The sequence below is a fragment of the Lonchura striata genome, chromosome 8 (assembly GCF_046129695.1).
Source record: "Lonchura striata isolate bLonStr1 chromosome 8, bLonStr1.mat, whole genome shotgun sequence".
NCBI classification, from domain to species: domain Eukaryota; kingdom Metazoa; phylum Chordata; class Aves; order Passeriformes; family Estrildidae; genus Lonchura; species Lonchura striata.
Window position 1 is genome coordinate 15389362 of NC_134610.1, and position 18619 is coordinate 15407980.

Consider the following 18619-nt stretch of genomic DNA (forward strand, 5'->3'; position numbering starts at 1 on the left):
ACTGGCTGGGAAAAAAAGGGCTTTTCCTGTTGATTTTGCTATTTCCTCTAGCCAGTAATTATTTCCTTCATTTTCTTTAAGCTCTCACACCTTGTCCTAGTAATCTCAGTGGCTGCAAGCATCCCATTCTCTGTATTTATTGGATTAATTTTGACAAGGTCTGTTAAGAGACAGGAAATGTCCCTGTACTTTTATATGGACAAATTGTCAGTTCCTTTGGGGATTCATATGGGCAAAAAGTCAATTCCTGGTACAATGGCACTAGACAGGCATCCTTAATTTCCTCAGTTTTTCCTCTTATTTAACAGTAAGCCGCCATATTTTCAGGTTATTAGAAAGATATGTCATTTGTTAGCCTGTGAATTTAACTTAACCACAAATTTACCTGCATCTGACAGAATAGCATCTGGACTTAGGACGTGGAACTTCCAGGGACTGGGCACACATCATAAATCATTATGGTACACAAAGCATTAGAGATTCAGTTCACTAAATCACCAGTTATCTCCATATTATCTCTGGCATTTACAGATCCTCGCCAGCTGTGAAGAGTGTGGTTGGGTAAGGCTGCAGATAATCTCTCTTGTCTTCTGAATGGATTGGCCACCTGGTCATGGTAGAAATGAGGCCTCCACAAAGGCATTGAGAATGGGCATTAACAGGGCAACATGGCACTTGATAAATCAGAGAAAGACTATTTAAAAAGGCATAAAATGTTTGTAGCCTAGTCAAGAGTTTTGGCTGAGCAGATGGCCTGACTGCAGCTCTACTAAGTCAGTTGAAATGGTTTCATGGCTGTGAACAACCTAAAGGAACTGCTTTCAACACCCACCATGGTACATATGCTTAAATAACAACATTTGACCTGACAACTACACAAACAGAATCCCCTTTAGAGGACTGTCTTGTAGCACCTGTCAAAGATCCTTCTGATCCTCTAACACAAGGTCTGAGTGAAGAAATGGGGAATCTAACACCACACCCACATGCTGTCTAACCCCACAGAGAAAACACAGGCGACGTGAAATCCTTCCCAATCTGTCATCCATAACCAACCTGCCAGAAAGCAGCACATATCTGTAAATACACTGTGGGAAGGAAAATGCATTGTTACTACACATAAAAACATGCTTCCTTCAGGAGAGAGGACTGAAATATGTTCAAGGCTAGTCAGCAGTAAGGGTCCAAAACATGTGATTCCTAAGAGCCCTCAGTCCTTCCCACTGTAAGCTTTCAGCACAGTTTGAATCAATATTGCCAATGCAAAATCTGTTCTTCATCCACAGCACAATGTTGAGGTGAGCCTATGCTTTACCTTCCCTTTCTGTAGGGATGCATGTCAATCATCAGCTGTTAGGATAATACTCTGGAAGATAGCAACGAGATTCCTGGGAGCAGTTCATTCATGTGGGAGTTTGTCTGCATTTGTCATTGGACAGAAGTGGACTTTTGCAATAGATTGTATATTTTAGAATCTTACAGTTCCCTGGGCAAGCGCTGTTCTTGTCAGAGCAGCAGAATTTGATAGTCCTGCTCCGAACCTCTTTCTTTCTGGCTCCAGCAGTTTGAGCAACAAGTGCTGAGATGAAGAGTTTGGTTTCTTTCCCTACTGGGTTCAGGGTCTAGCAAAGTGGAGTTTTACTGATCACTAGAGGTTTTAAGTGTTGTGTAAATACTGTAATACTTTATCATGTCAGTGACTGCTTTTGGGGATGGTCTGGGTATTTTCAGAGTGGGTTGCTACTTACAGCTGTGAAGCCTAAAAAGTGTCTACAAGAAAGATGTGAGACTAAGTAATTAACTGAAATATAAGAAGCACTGTCAATACATGACCAGAAAACTGTTCAGATGACCAGTCTTGGGTGTCTACTCCTTTTATAAAGCATACAAATATATAATTTAGAAAAAAGAAAGAGGGGATGTGATGTCTAGGATACCTCACAGATCTGTGAAACAAATATATTGTGTGGACAGAGACATGGCAGCAGAATAATTCTTTCCCAGAGAAGAAGTATTGTCACTGTAAAAAATGTGATATGGAAGATGTGACATCCTGAGATAAGATTTTCCCTATATGTTTGCCCATATATTTGGCCTTACTGGAGTGTACCTCAAAAATTGGTATGGTCAATCTGAAAACGCAGGACAGGCAGAGTTCACTGGGGAGACAGCTTATTCATAGCAGAGGATGCTACATTATTTCTCTGCATTAAGCAGTAATGGGAAAAGGACACCCTTAAGGACTGTTTGAAGGCACCCCTATGGAATATGCTAAGGAATAGATGAAAGGGATAACTCAGTCCAGATCAGAGACACCTCTATCCCCAAAGATGTGAGACCAAGCCTGTGAGCTGAGCCTAAGAAGGTGATCTACCCTTCCCTTTTCGAGGCTCCCCACTGCGATGGGAGAAAGACATTTCCTTTCTGAGTCTCACTGCCTGGTCTATGAATTAAGGCACTGCTCTCCAGGGATATCCATCTGGAATGCATCTGACATATTTCTCCGGTGTTGCATTTGGCTCAGGGGAATTGCTGTCCTCCCAAATAAGATCAGGGGTCCATCTACCCCATCTGCCTGTCTTCAAGAACAGACAACACCAGATGCTGGAGGTAAAGCTGGAGGAAACCCCTGTGGTCAGGAGTTATAGTATATCCTACCTAGGGAGACATTTTCCTTCAAAAATCCTATTGCTGAATGTTAGCAAATAGGCAGGAACGTGAGGTTCCTGCTTTCTCTAAGAATATGTGCCTGTGAGCAAACATAAGAAGTTGCTATTTATGGGTTACTCTCCCTCAGCTGAGCTGCTGTAAATAACCGTATACGTCGATGGCCTGCTCCTGCTGAGAGAGAAAATGTGTTACCTTAAAACTCAATGAACTCCTAGTTCAACTCTGGCTCTTCCTGAAGAAATAAACTGCAATAAAATAAAAAGAGTTTGGCTCATGTTTGATCCATCTGAACACACCCCACTGTTCCTGAACCAAGTATGTATTGAAGCAAGATCATACTGGAATTGCACAGCAAGTGAAACTGTGAGAGCTGGCTGTGTTAGGTGCAGTGCTTTCACAACAGGGCATAAATCTTCTCTGAGAGAAAGAGGACAAAGGGAAGGTAAAAAGAAGTGGAAAAACAAGGTGCTGCTCTTATTTTCTCTAAAGAACACAGACAGAAAATGCAAGCTCAGAGTCTTGACATGATGTGCTTAGGTTCATATTTTTCTTATAAAGTGTGGAAAAAAAAAAAAAAAAAAAAAAAAAAGCCTTACATTCCACAGCAGCAAGTCAGGACAAAGAGGAGACTGAAACCATGTCTGCAGGAGAAGAAACTGCAAAGATGCAATACAGTTACCAAGAAAGAAACAGAGCCAGCACTGTGGGGTGTGAGCTGTACCTCCGGGGCTGACTAATGGGAGACTGAATATAACCTTCTAATAAAGATCTGGTCCACAGAGCAATGCAGGTGCCTGAACCCAGGAGTTCCCACTGACTAATTCCTCCCTCTGAAAAGGAGTTTGCCGAAGATAATGTTTAGAAAAGAGAAAGAAAATACATGCTCTGCAACTCCATGAACTTCTGCACAGGATGATGCAGGAAATGCCCCATGATATTCATCAAACTCTGTTTGACTGTTTGCATCTACAATAGGGCATTAGATTCCTGAAATCTTGTCCGCAGCAGTGAGAGCAACTGTTGAGATTTTCAGAAGGTGAGAGATTACATACCTGATGGATGAGAAAGGGTTAGGTCTGATACAGTGCTGTTGGACTTGATCGAGATTATCTACCTTGTGCCAGTTCAGATCAGGCAAAACGAGTCACAACTCTGTGGCTTTTCAGGCCCCAGCAAGTGTCCTGTCCTTGGCACTGCTGGATGGAGTCAGGCTAGCTTAACTAGCAGGTAAAGAGTAGCTAAGCAGGTCATTTGGCAGACAGGATGACTGATAAATCCTGGGCTCCTATGGCTTTGCACCTTGTGAGTCATCACCCAACCAAAGTACCCAGTGTTAGAAAAGACTGAGCTTTCCCCACACATACAAAGTGAGATTCCCCCTTCAACCAATTTCTCATCTTGTAATTGATTCATACCCATGAGATGGTCAAGCATTGGATCAGGCTGTTCAGAGAAGTGGTAGAGTCATCATCCCTGAAGGTATTTAAGAGACATGTAGATGTGGTGCTTGGATATGTGGCTTAGTAGTGAGCATGGCAGTGAATGGTTAACAGTTGGACTTAATGACATTTGAGGTCTTTTCCAACCTTAATGACTGTGTTATGAGGGAAGAGAGACATACCCACACAGAGCAGTCTTGCTGCTTTTGGAACCAACGTGAAAAGACAACAGCCCTCCTCGAAATCACTGCCTCTGAGAAGTCACCCACTCCAGGTCTGCAACCAAGACAGAGACAACTCTGCAAACCCTTGCAAGACAAATTCCTTGGTCTGCCCTTAGGGACTGACAGTCTTGATGCATTTCCAACCTCTCCCAGCAGCTTGTAAAATTTCAGTGTTATCCTGCCCACTTGAGGAAGAAAACATAAGACTGAACACAGCAAGGCTGTGAGGAACCCAACCTAACTTTGAAATCAGCCCCGCTTTGAGCAGAAGTTTGGACTAGAGATCTCCTTAAGTTCCCTTCTACCTAAACTGTCCCAACATAGATCACAGCCCTCCAAGGGGACACCACCACTGGAGATGTGCCACAACATTCCTCCTGTTGGGATGCAATCAGGCAGTGATAGGATGAACCTCCACAGCAATGCACGGGTTTGACTGCTGAAAGACAGCTGCCTCCAGCTAAGGTGGAAAAGGGAGTCTCCATTTGTTGGGTTTATTTAATCCTTTCCAAAACTTGTGCCAATCAACACAAAAGAGCTTTTCTCACCAGGAAAGAAAAGAAAAAGAGGAAAGAAAAAAAAAAAGAGAGAGATTAAAAAAGGAAAGAAAGACAGAAAGCAAACTCCTAAGCCCTCAATCAAAAGCCAACCACCCTGTCAGCCTAACACTTGAAGCTCCTGAGGACTACCTTGCACCTCATCTCTCCTCTTGCCTTTCAGATTCTGCATTTCTCTTTCCCCCCCTGTCCCATTACAACAGTGTTTGAGCCACTCCTGGCATCTCTCTCCCTCTTGTACCATGTTTGCCTACTACATGATCCCCTCCTCAGCAAGAAGTTTCCCCTGCTGTAATGAAAGCTGACAGCAAACAGGGACCAAGGCTCATTTTCTGCAGAAATGCACACACCTCGCAGATTCCTACATGCTTCTTGCTGTTGGCCATAATAAATTCTCCTGGCAGTCATAAGCAGAATTAATGCATATTTGAGTCCCCAGCTGGGGGGGCCGATGGCACAGCAGATAAAACAAAAACAACTATTGTATTTCCAAAACAGCACTGGGGGAGATGTCTTTTCATGTGACACCACATTGCAAGAAATCACATGGATTTTCTCTGATGTGAGGCTTCAGGGGATTATTGTGTGAAACAGAGAGGCAATGGCTTTCTACAGCTCTGCATCTGAGTAATTTCCAATTGTCCATGCTCTCACATGCATCATAGGCTAAATCTGGAAAAGGGCAGGATATGGGACATTCAGGATGGAGGTATTTCCAGGAGGAAATAGGTATCTGAGACCCAATCACTGCAGGATACCACAGCACAGGTCTTTACTAGGTAAGTCCAGTGGGGTCCAAGATTGCTTTATGCCTTGTGCACTCACGGCAGAGTTGACCATGAGTCAGGATCTGTGTTCCTCTGCCTTGCCCTTCTCCTTCCAGGCTGGTGAGTGAACTGAGCTCCCACAACACCTTCCTTCTCACAAAACATTTTTGATGGCAACCCTTTCCTCCAGGCTGGATACCAACTATCTCATGTTTGCGCAACTTGGTGGGTGTTTAAACATAGTCTTGACCTTTTGGAGCAGATTTATGAAAGGGGTCAGAAGTACTTCCCCCAGACAAAGATGCAGGATGCCCATCTACATGAATTAGATGCAGAAAAACAATTAATCTCAGAGTTCATGGAATTACCTGCTGTTCACTATCCAGATAAAGACTAAACTACTTTCCTTGATACTCAAGCTATTCACATTGCCATACAGTGTGATGTCTTGGGAGACAGCACCTTCACTTTTCCAAACCACTGAGCCAGTGCTGCACTGACTTACAGAATAGTGCAGCCCAGAAAATCTAGCACTCATCTCCAGCAGTAGAAGTATTAACTTTAGGAGAAGTAAGGGTAAAATGACACCAAATATCCAGGGCCTAATGAGTTGTACACTAAGCAGACCAGGCAAGAGACTATCTTTGCACTAAAGGCATTATAACAATACAGAAAGGATAATTTAATTAAAAGATGGTGATATTTCCTCAAGGGAAATGCCCCACTGTAGAAACAGAGACAATAGGAGGTTCTGGATGTACCTGTCCCTCTCTGTTAGCTTGAACTCACAGGTCTCTTTGAACCATACCCATCCTACAGTTCTAAAAGGAGTCCAACCTACTGGCTTAGGTTAGGCACTTGGTCTGTAGACAGCAGATCCCATGGCTAAGTGACTTTCCTGAGCTCAAATTAGGTGCCTGGCTGAATCATAACCTGGATCTCTGATTTCCACCTCTTTCTAGGTCTATCCATCCCTCTCATCACCTGAGTTTGCTAGTTTGTCAAAATTTATTGAAAATGAACAAAATTTAGCATTTAAAGCCCTGTCTTGTTAAGCACCACAGTGTCCCCAAAGGATGAAAGTCAGTACAAATGCTAGTACCATGTTAAATGGCTTGCTGAACTTCTGCTAGTTCTGTTTTCATGGCTGACTTCCAACTCCAAAAGCTGAGCTCACATAGGTCTATGTTTCTGCTCGCAGTGCCAACTCTTTGCCTTTTCCTTTTGTTCAAAACCACTGGAAAAGGAGGACTGTTTCTTCATCGGTTATTTGAAACCTTGGTGATTGTATTTTTCATTTCACAAGAGAATGGAGGGGGTGGAGTTTAGTCATTGCCTATAGCAAACTAGCAGTATTTCACTACCTCTGTGATGACATAGTTTCCAAACCTCTATAATCTGCTCGTGAAAGAACACACTGACTGTGAACTTCTTTCTTCCAACATCATTTGCTAGCTTTGACCCCAGACCTTCCTCCTAGTTTAGGATATTGGCTGAAATCTTGCTGTTGGGATTAATATCTCTCTCTCTAACTGAACTCTGAAAGGGAAAACAAGGTTTGACTTACAGGGAATTAAGAAAGTTTTGCAAAGCACCCAGAAGACAATCAACGAGCCTTTTCTCTAAGCACAGCAGTGTCACTGAAACAGAGATGTATCATGTGATGACTTGCACTCAAAGGATCAAGAAGCATGAAGCACTTTTTCTGCTGGAATCAGTTTTCCCATCTCTGTATTTTACCAGTTTGTCTGGGAGAGGAGAATAAGAGGCAGAAGTGATGTGTCCGTAGCCATGGAATAATTCAGTTCCAGATCTAAGACTATGAATGCCCCCTCTTCTCTTAATCTTCTGTCTCAGTCAAGGCCAAACAATGTCCTCTAGGCTGCTGACAGTTCCTCAGCAGCTGAGTTCCAGCTTATTCCTATAGGCTTTTATGGCTACATTTATCATCCTGAGACAATTTAATCTCTAAGTATCATCAAGTTTTTTTTTTTTTTTTTCATCTGACAAATCCAGACTGTTTTTTTTTTTTCTTTTCTTTTTAACAGTCTTTGTGGTTAATCTTTTGCCCACTGCAATGTTGTTGCTCTGCAACTGCAGCAAGTCAGGGAACTCAGCAGCTGACTCTGCAAATAATGTCCTTAATCATTATTTGATGGGTTTTCATCCATAATGACAGCCAAAAAAACATGAGCAGGGATCCTGTTCCACCACACGCATTACCTTAGTTTGAAGAGGTGGATCAAAATAAAGTTACACACACATACACACACGAATCCTACAGCAAGGACCTAAGTGCCTGTAAGAGAAAGTCACTTTTTCACAACAGCCTTCAACCTCAGCAGCCTCAATCTTATGGCCAGCTGGTCAGCTGAATTCCCTTTTCAATGACCCAATTTACTCCTATCACTTGTGAATCAGAGGCATCCTCCAGGATTTGGCAAGAGAAGGGGTGCAAGATTCTTGGTCCAATCCCATCTGATGAACCCATAGTCCATCCTTCGCAAGCCCCAGTCCAGCAAAGCCCTTAAGCACATGCAAAAACCCCCTTGACTTCAGTGGAATTTCTCACTGGCTTAACGCTGAGCATATGGCTGCATTCATAGCACCACCTCCCACGGCTCGCCAGCGTGCCCAGGACCTGGTAAGCAGCTGACACATTCCACCCAGCAGCAGTGCTCCACTCTGAAAAAGGATTCCTGCAGCCAGAGTCTGGGAGACCCTTCAGCACAAGAAAAGCCTAACTGTTAAATATCTTTATTTATTTTTTGTCTTTGTGCCCAGTCCTCAGCAATATATTGCTGTCAGAAAGGTGGGGAGAGGGAGAAAATTTCTGCATAGTTTGCTTCTTATTAATCACTGAAACAAACTTCTAAGAGGAGAGAGAGTGTGAGAACCTGAGTAACACACATCCAAGTTGGTCCACGACTTGCAAGGATCACAAGGGTGTTACATGAAGGAGGGAGAAAGAGACTTAAGAGCTTGAGGAAAAGATACTGAGTTTATAAAGAGCTGAGAGCAAGAAGGAAGCTGCCCGTAGGAAATTTGCCTGACAGGTGAGAAAATTCTGTCAACAGATGACAAATCCATGGCCAACTTCATGTCTCCTTGCTCCTTTCTTTTAAGAGCAGCCATGCTTTCTCCAGCTGCTTTTCTTCATGCTTTTTCCTTAAGGTCCTTTTGGCCCACAGAAATAACTCTGGACAGAGACGCTCTCACCTGAGAGAGAGGCTTGTCCTTCTTTCCTCTCCCAAGGCTGTGTTGGACATGGAAACACTGCACTTTAGAGGCCAGCTACAGAGATGCCTGAGGAAGTATTGTGTGGAAATTTCAAGTAGGACAGGATGGATGGGGTAGGATTCAGAACTTGGTACAGAGAAAAAGACTGAAAAGTCCTTCCAGGAACACTTTATTTAAAACATTGGTCTGTCTACAATTAAAGCCCATGTATGTTCTGTCACTTTTCCAGTTCCATCTCACCAATGCATTTAGAAGGATCACATTTAGAAGGATCTTTAGTAACCCAGACTAACAAGACTTGTTCAAATGTTTCCCATAGGAGAGAGCTGAACCTGGCCAACTTTTATTGATCTTTCACCTGTACCTGTGTCAGAGGACTTAGTAAAATACACTGACTTTGTGTTGCCTTTATTTGTTGACCTCAGTGGATTTCATTGCTACAGCTCTGCTGTCCAAGCCATGTGTGTGCTTTGGCAGAGGGTGAATAACTTCAGAAACTTTGACATTTGCTCTATGTTTCCTTAGCAGAGTTTGGAGTTCAAGGACAATCTTTACTTTTGGAAAGCTGTGGGGAGAAAGCTGTTGACTGAGATATAATGACTCAACAAACAAAAGGCTTGGGCTAAAAATGTGAGGTATACTGAATTCTTCCCCTTGCTAGAAGGGCTATGGTAATTTTGAATAGGTAAGAAAGCAGGCAAACTTGTACAGCTCGTCCCCACCTTCCTTCTATTTGCTTTGTAATATTCAAGCATTAAGTATTTAAAGAACTTTGTGTAGCAAGAGCAGTCACCAGACTTGAATTCCTCTAAGCCTGACTTCCCGCTGACCAGTTCATCTAGAAATCATTTTTTCTTCTTTCTGAAGAAGCATCTGTCATTAGCCAACATAGGCAAAGTGGTGACAAGAAAATGGGGGAAAACCCCATTTTGGCATGGTGCTTCTACAGACACAATGAACAGACATATCAAACAAAAAGAACAAGACTATTATAGGAAGCATTCCCTTAATCACAGTTCTTCTAGACAAATCGATACAACACGTCTTTATGTCATGACTTAAGCATGTTTAAGCAGTTAGCACCCCCCAAGATTCTGGCTCTTATCCATCCATCCATCCATCCATCCATCCATCCATCCATCCATCCATCCACCAAAAATGCCATACTTTTTTCTCATGTCCTGCATAGGTGGTTCAGAGATCCACTTATTATTTTAAAGGACATTGAACAGGACTGAGCTACTGCTTGGGTAGATATCCATGGGAAATTTGTATTTCAGATCCAATCTCAGAATGCTAAATTAAGACCTTCCAGCTGAAGACTGTGGTATATAAAATTTGACAATACAAAGGAGGTGTTTGCCCTGTGTAGGTTACCGGCTACAGCTCACATGATGGACTGAAAGTTGCTGAGGGAAGGTAGGTGTGACAGTTTCTGCCATAAATGTGTGTCTGACTTGGCAAGAAAATAACTTTTTTTTTTTTCTGCAGTAAAAGGATATAAAAGAATATTCTGTCATAATCTCTGCACCAGGATGGAAATACATAGAAATAAATCCAAATGGAAATTGCCAGCTGGTCAGAGCTGACAAGAAAAATTTGGAGGAGAAAAACGGTTGTGTTGATTTTTCAATTCCTTATTTCTTCAAATAAAAGCAAGTTGAGAGTGTGCAATGGACTAGCGGAAGATTCAAAAGTGTAATGCTGGGCTTCATAAGAATCCCCTTCTCGGGAAGGAATATTCTTATCTGTCCCACTTACAAAATGGATTAACCAGAAGTAGCATAGTGTGCCTCCTGGTAAAAGATCTAAGACAAACATCCTTAGATGTAACTACTTAACCTTAGATTAGTCTCCCAGGAGAGAAAAAATAGCAGTCCCATTTTCTAAAACATTCTAAATCAATCATATAGCTGTGATAATTACTGATTTATCTTTTCGGTGGACAGAGAGAACAGATGAGAAGATTTATAGTTTTATTACATCTCCACTTTGATATCTGTAATTTCCTAAATACGGTACTCATGTTGAGTGTTCATCAAAGTAAATAATAATGCATTTTGAAATAATGTAGAAAAATGGATAAATGTTCCATGACCACAGGTCTTCAGGGGATGGCAGAAAGCAGCTTGCTTTCAAGGGCTAGTTACACATATTACAAGTTCAAATGATGCACAAGAGATTTACTTGGTGACTGCGGCTTTTTGTCTTAGCAACTGGTCACGACCAAGACTTCAGAATACTCAGAAGCGTTCAGTATGGAGGATTTATTTGTGAATTTCCTAGGCAAGGAAATTCTGTTCCACATATTATGAATATCTCCAACTGTTTTAGAATACTAACAGTTTTTGGCTAGTCTGACATCAGTGTATGGGAAGTCTTATGAATTCTGCATGTCTGTATTGTAAAACAAAAGAAAAATAAATGAGAAGTGACTATATTTCTCTCCCATTACCATCTAATTTTAAAATTCGCCTTAGAAGGAAGAAGATCCTCTAGAGGCACCAGTCCTTCACCTTTGATTATAGCATGAGGCTGGAGAACAAGAAAAGATTACATCTGCTTAAAGCTCAGGATGAAGTGCTGTGAAACAAATTCCACTTCTAATTTCATCCTATGCTGTACTTCAGCCGTAAATGGATTTAACTGAAGGAAAATTTTACTTCATGGCCATCAAACATGACTGTCCCTAACTGATTGGAGATCTTTGTGGAGAACCTTTCCAAGAAAAGCTGAGCCTCCCCAGCTCTCGGGGAAACCCTTAGCACCTCACCACACCAGCCCCTTCGCTATTTGGTGTCCTGCTGCCAGCAGCATTGTATTTCAACGGTATGTACTTTTCCACAAGGAGAAACACAAGTAGCAGGTGCACACAAAACTTATTAAACCTGTCTTCAAATCAGCACTCAGATGCAAAACATGACATTGATTTATTATTTATTAATTATTGTGCATAGTCACATAATGGAGGAGAGAAAAACTTCTGTCTCTTTGGTGACTGATTAGCCATTAGGAATAAGAAATGTAATCTAGGTACTGCCACCAAAGCAAGAGGAGTAAAATTCTGGAACAGATGGCCTGGAAAGTTTGTGAAATCTCCATCACTGGGGGATTTTGAGAGCAGCCCAAGCAAAGGCTACTTTCAGTTGAGCTGCCATTGTCATGGAGAAGGTCAGTGCAGTAGACTGCCTTTCAGGATCCCTCCCATCTGTTTTTTGTGGCTCCAAAAGTTTCCTGTAATCTGAAACACTCGAGATGTATTTGCACACAAGACCCGCCGTGCCCTCAGGTGTTCCAGAGGCAAGCAGTACATCAAGTAAATGCTTTCTCAACAGATTGCCTTGTCTGCATCTCTGTGCCAAGCAGCTAGAAACGCTGAGGCACCCATGGAATGCTTTAATAAACACCCTGACCCAAATCTGGTTCAAAAGCAGCCTATTTCTCCTGCACAGCACAACAGGAGGACACCCTCTGCCCAAGACTGAGCTGCCAGGCCAAGACCTCCCGGGCCAGATGTGAAAGAAGAGCAGCTCTCCTGGAGCCCACACCACTGCTGGCAGCATTCCTCTCCAGCAGCCTCCTGCCCTCCCTGCCGGGCCCCTTCCATGCAGCCCCTCCAAGTTTCGGGCTCGACCCCCGGCTCCCCACGCAGGCAGGGAGGGACATGCTCTGGAATGGCTCCTTCGTCCCAAGGCAGAGCTCAGGTCGCAGCAGACTCGTTTGTTTGCTTCTATTGAGACGGAGGGGGTGGAAGGGAGGAGAAGGGCTGGGACTTGCCCAAACTTTTTGTTTTCAGGCAGAGCAAGAGCACCCTCTGCAGCCGGTTGCTCAGAGAACAGGCGGGCAGGGAAGGGAGGAGGATGCGATGCTCCGGAGAAGGACTCAGCCCTGTTAAGCAGAGGCACGCGTAGGCTTCCCGATGTCTCCACTGCCAGAGGGCCTGAAGTTCGGGGGAGGGTGACAATCACTTTGTTCATCACAAGTCCGACCCGGAAAAGCATCTGTACCAACTTCAAGGGCTGAGACCAGCCCAGGATTAGTCTGACTGTTCAGGTGTTTGGAGTTTTTCCAAAGATAAGTGTTGGAGCATCCCAAGGTGGGCTCCCCTATACCCAGGGTACCAGGAAATCACAGAGTTATCTTGGATGTCATGAGACTTCAGGGAATGAAAAATAATGTTCCATCTGTTTCTTGGACTCGGGGTGGTTTTTTTTTTTACTAACTTGGGCCTTTCTGCCTTGTTCCAGAAATTAGAAGTGTGTTTTCTTTCTCAGAAAGTGAAAGCAAAGAATCCTGTCTTATGAAGAGCACATGATTCTCAAAGCTGCAGCTTCACGGTAACAACCAAAAGCTATTAAACTCAGGAATGAGGAACACAGCTATTTGTCTCCCTCCATCACTTCCCATTGTCTCTTAGAATGTAGTTTTACATCCTGCTTGCAATAAAGATTAAATTATTTTGTGTTTAGAAACAAGTCAGAAGTCCCTCCTCCATCTTTTATCTGACCTTACAGACAGGAATTTCTCTGCTACAGGTCCACAGATCCTTTGTTAATTATTGATTGAAGAAAATATTGTGAATTTGATAGCCAGGACCATACTGGGTGTCTGCAATAGCACAAGGGTGTGAGGGAACCTATTGTGATGCAAAATCCAGATCTCTGCTATTGGCAGGTCATCAAATCATATCCTCACCATAAAATTATCCACATCCATCACACAAGAATATCCTAGCTCTGATAAGAGAGATAAGGCTTTTTATGATCCTACTGTAACCCCTTCTACAGCTTTTCCTGACAACAATGGAGCATAGGGCAGTTAATAAACAGATTAGGGTCTGGTCGATTAATTAATTATGGGTTAAATACAACCAGAAAAACCTGTTTAATTGAAAGTGGGGGCCAAGGGAAAGAGTTACATGATTTAATATTTCAATTTAATGGTGTTGTAGATATGTATAACACACTACAATAAGAAAGTGGCAGAAGACTTCCTTATTTATGTTTAAAAAAACTCACAGGATGGATCTCCAAGAAGCTGATGTTCATTCTCCTGATTGAAATCTTGCTATTAGAGAAGGCTGAAAGGAAAATCTCCTACAGAGCTTAAATCTCCTAGAGAACTTAAATAGTGTCTCCTTGGCAAGTATATTTATTGAAATGGCTAGGATTTTTCTGTTGAAATCCAAGAATTAAATTATTTGGGGTCAGTGAGGAAAGAAGACTGGAAAACAAGTAGCTTTTGGCTTGGAGCAGAATTGATATGTTTCTCTATATTTTTAACAATAAAAGAGTTAAAATTGCATTTTCAAAACTCCAGCTCCTCACTACAAAAGTACCAAAGCCATTCTGACATTGTTCCCAAAGACACTCATTCGAACTCCCAACATCGCTGTGATACCTACATGTCACCAGAGCCTCAAAAAAATCTATGTCCCTTGCCAGCAAACACCAGCATATCCTTGTACCTGGTGACTTGTGCAGAGGTCCCATAGACATCAACAAGCTCTTCCTTGTGAAAATGTGTATCATCTCATATCTATTTCTAAGGAGAAAGCAGACTAATGAAATAATAACCAGAAAACCTGTTCCTGTGGATTTTTAGAGCTAGAATTTGATCCCTTTTTTCTCTCTCATTGTAATAGACAATTACAAATAGAAAGACTGTCCCATCTCCTTATTCAAAAGAAATATAAACTGAATTTTCCTTAGAGCTGGGACCCATTTGGCTTATTTGAAGATCTGAAGCACATGATAATAACTAGAAATGACACAGCTGAACCCAGGGACTCCAACTTTCTAAATTATGGAATCAGACCTGACTCATGAGTTGGCTGGTCTCATGTCCAAAACTATGTACAACCCTTGCTCTTTCACAGCTGGAAGGATAGGTTGACCCAAAATGGACCAGATTCATTAGGTTCCACTGATTTTCCTCCTGCATATCAGCACTCTCAAACTGCTGGCATATGTTCTCTCCCAGCTGCAGAACCTCTGCATCTGAGCATGTACTGAAAGGCCCTTATGACTTCTTTTTTCACCTCGCCTCTACACACATTTTGCCTTCATGACAGGTCTTGGAAAGAGGGACTGTGCTGCCTGCAGCACAGCTGCGTTTAGAAGAGACTCCTGCAGTAGTGCTGTGACACGTGAGCATCTGCAGAATACGGCAACTTCCCTAAATCCTCCTGAGGCCCCCTTCCTGTAGGTGCTCTTGTGCTCTCCCACAGCAGGCCCCAGAAATGCAGAAATCAATCCAGGAGCAACAGAGAAGATGTTTTGGGGGCAGTCTCCTGCTTGCTCAGGCAAAAGCACCAGATTTTCTGAAGGGACATAATGCCTGCTGCTACTGGGAGTATCAGGAGGCCTCTACCATTTGTGTGCTACAAAAAAAAGTACTCTGACTTTTTTTTTTCCAGTGCTGCAGAAAACCTGGAGCTCTTTTGCCCAAGCCAGGTTCATCAGTGCCCTGCTCATCTCTTGTACACACAGAGAACTGCTTGTCCCTAGTTAGTCTGCTACGCAACTTAATCCTGAAGCCTGTGCTCTGGTCACAAGCCCAGGCAGGACAAAGCCTCTCATCCCAACAGGAGCAGCCCAGACAATCCAAGCAGAGAAAAACGCCCCTCAAACCACGGGGATCTGACTGTTCTTTTTATTTAAATTCTGTGTTCTTTCTGCATAATACATCATTTTGCATTTCAAAAGCCAAGCCCTACCCTTTCTTCTTGCAGGTAATTAGCTGGAAAAATACCAATAGGTCCAAGTGTCTTTTTCAAAGCACAGAATGAGTTCTGATATTCCTGATCCAGCTCTCTGTAACTCCTCATTAACCTTGACCACTGTACAGGGCAAGTTCTCCCCAGTGTGTGCTTTAAATTCCTTATTTGGAGGTCATGCACTGGTGATGCTCTGTCTACCTTTAGGTGGAGGAGCAGTTTCAAGGAAGGCCATAAAATCCCAATGCCACCATCCTCTAGGCAAGGTGAAACAGCAGTCCCAAGCGCTCACCCACAAAATGTCATCTGCAGACTCCAAGCATCCTTCATCTGAGTTTCAGCACTTGCATTCAAAAAGGTCTGAGATTATGGTGCTGCCTATGTGGCCTCAGAGCTGGCCGCTGGGAGGACAAAAAGCAGCCTAAAATCATGGGTGGCTATGGTTAAACAGTAGCTACATGAACTTCAGTTGCAACGAGAGGAGATTATAAACTGAAGAGAAATAGAGCCCTTCCAAAGGGAAAACATTAAATTCCACCCATCTCAAGGCTGTGCCTAATTGACAAGGATAGTTAGGAATAATTACCTTCAATTTTCAAAAGGGAGAAAAACATGTAGATTAAGATTTTTGCCCAAGGGCACTTATATTACATAGTGTTTCAAAGACCAGCATTTTGAGTTTGGACTCTAAAGCACTGATTTCAAAACTGGGATTTGAAAGGTTTTCAGGCAAGTATCTTTAGTAAACCAAAAAATATCACAGCCCAGAAAACAAGTTCAGGCTTTCTCACTCATGACAAACAGTACAATCCTTTGGGCCAACCAGATCTTCTCCAAGATGCCTAATGTTGGTCACAATTGAACAACTAGCATAATTTGGTCTCTACTACAAGTACAGGTGATAAAAAGTAAATAAATTCCCTGATTTACATTTAAGTAATTCTGATAACTTTGAAGCAATAAGTAGAGCAATTAGATGTGCATTTTGCATGCACACTTCCATGTCTGTACTATTAGAGAAGGTGGTTCCAGGATAATGCTTGCCAACACTACTGGGCCATCAGTGTTTGAGCAGGATGCAATGTGGCTCAGATTCAGATGATATGTCTAATTTCTATACAGGAGGTTTCTTTTATATGTCCACATCCAAACAGCAGCACTGCCAGCTCACAGCAGGCCCTGCTCTCAAAGAGCTAATGTCACTCAAGGCAAGAGACCTCTCTCTCACTCCAAAGCCAACATACATGCTTCTAAATTTTGCCCTAATTTCCTTAATCAAACTGGTGATGCATTTGGATATGATTTCTTCACTGAGGTCCCTCCTGTCATAGACACATACTCCTCATTTTGCATGACATTTTTGCTTGCACAAACAATCCTTTGTACGTGCAAAATCTCACATTTGTGCTTGCCAGTCAAGCAAGCCATTGTCCGCTCAGCCTGCAAAAATTCTAGGGCAAATGCTGAACAGAAGAGCCTTTGGGACTCCCAACTTTCTAACCATCCAAAGCCAAATGCATTTCTAACTCACAATAACCTCACTGCAGTCAATGCAAACACACATCCATCCATCCATCCATCCATCCATCCATCCATCCATCCATCCAAGCACGAAGGCTGAAGTCCTGGCCCTCTCCAAGCTGATGGGAGTCTGCCTCTGATCTCTGAGAGATGCCTGAATTTCCCTTGCGTGGTTTTTTTTTCCAAGTCTCCCCTTTAGCAGAAATGATGCTCCTCAGTTGCATATCCTCTGCCCTTGCAGCAGTGGAAGCAGCCACATGACCCAAGTAATTAAAGCACCGAGTGCTGCGAGCGGCTCGCTCCCGCATTCTGTTTGGTCACAAAAGAGCAGTCATGGGCCGCTTCGACCGAAAACAGACCTGAACACAGAGACTCCATTGTCCCCAGGCCAGAAGAGATGGCTGCTGGGAAGAATTTGAAAGGCATAGGTTTCAGTATATATGTTGCTTTTCCATGAAACTATATACACTTTTGCAAATTATAAGCCGTTTCCTGTCTATGTTCCAGCACTTTGGGCTCAAATTAAAATCTCCTTAAAATTGGACCAGCAGGAGGGGGAAGAAGGAGGAGGTGTTTGCTGGAGTTCTTGAGCAAATGGGAGGAATTTAAGGTCTTGTCCTCTGTAATTCCTCCCCTATAAAGGAATGTACTTCACCAGGTTGCCACATACTGAAATAAACTTGGCAACAGTGAGAGAAGCAATGTTTTCCTTCAGGTTTTTAATGCTTTTGGCTTGGATTGCATTCTTATTGCTTCTTCCTACTGCATTCTCCTGCCTTTCCATCCAGGTGCCACTTAACACACCGGCCATTTTGCCAAAGGGACACAGCAATAAAAGAATTCATTCCACCAGGCTCTGATGTTTTCCTTCCCCTTTGCCACTGGCGACCAGCAGACCTCCAGGCACCGGCCAAGGGATAGGTAATGTTTTATGTGCCCCTTCCATAGGTTTGCTTGCATGCCAATTACAGCCTGGCATGCCTCTGCCCCCTCCCTCCCCCACGGACTGAGAACATCTGGAAGCATTCACAGTCCAAGCACAATCTGGCTCAAGTCCCAAACTGAAGAGAAAACAAACCAGGGAGCCCGGGAAGTCAGAGAGAGGTTCACTGAGGCACACCAAGGACCTGCTTCTGATGTTTCTTCTCTTCTTTCTGCTGTGTGATGAGGAGAAGAGATGCACCTGCCTGCTGACTCCATGCTGTGCCTCCGTGGCATCACCAGGGATACTATCATCCATGCAATGGATCTCTCTCCTGGACTACTACCTTCCTTCTGTCTTCAAGAAGGATTGTGTCCTGGTCTCAAATTCTATATTGAGGTATTTTAAGACTTGGTTTTTTCCAGCCTTCCCAGTATCCGATATGCCAGTGCATCCTGCATGCCTTGAGAGAGCACTCAGCCTCACTGCCACTTGGAAAGGCACTTCATCTCCCAGGGAAGGGCTGTTCTATTTAACACCAGTGCTCAGACACAGCCCGTT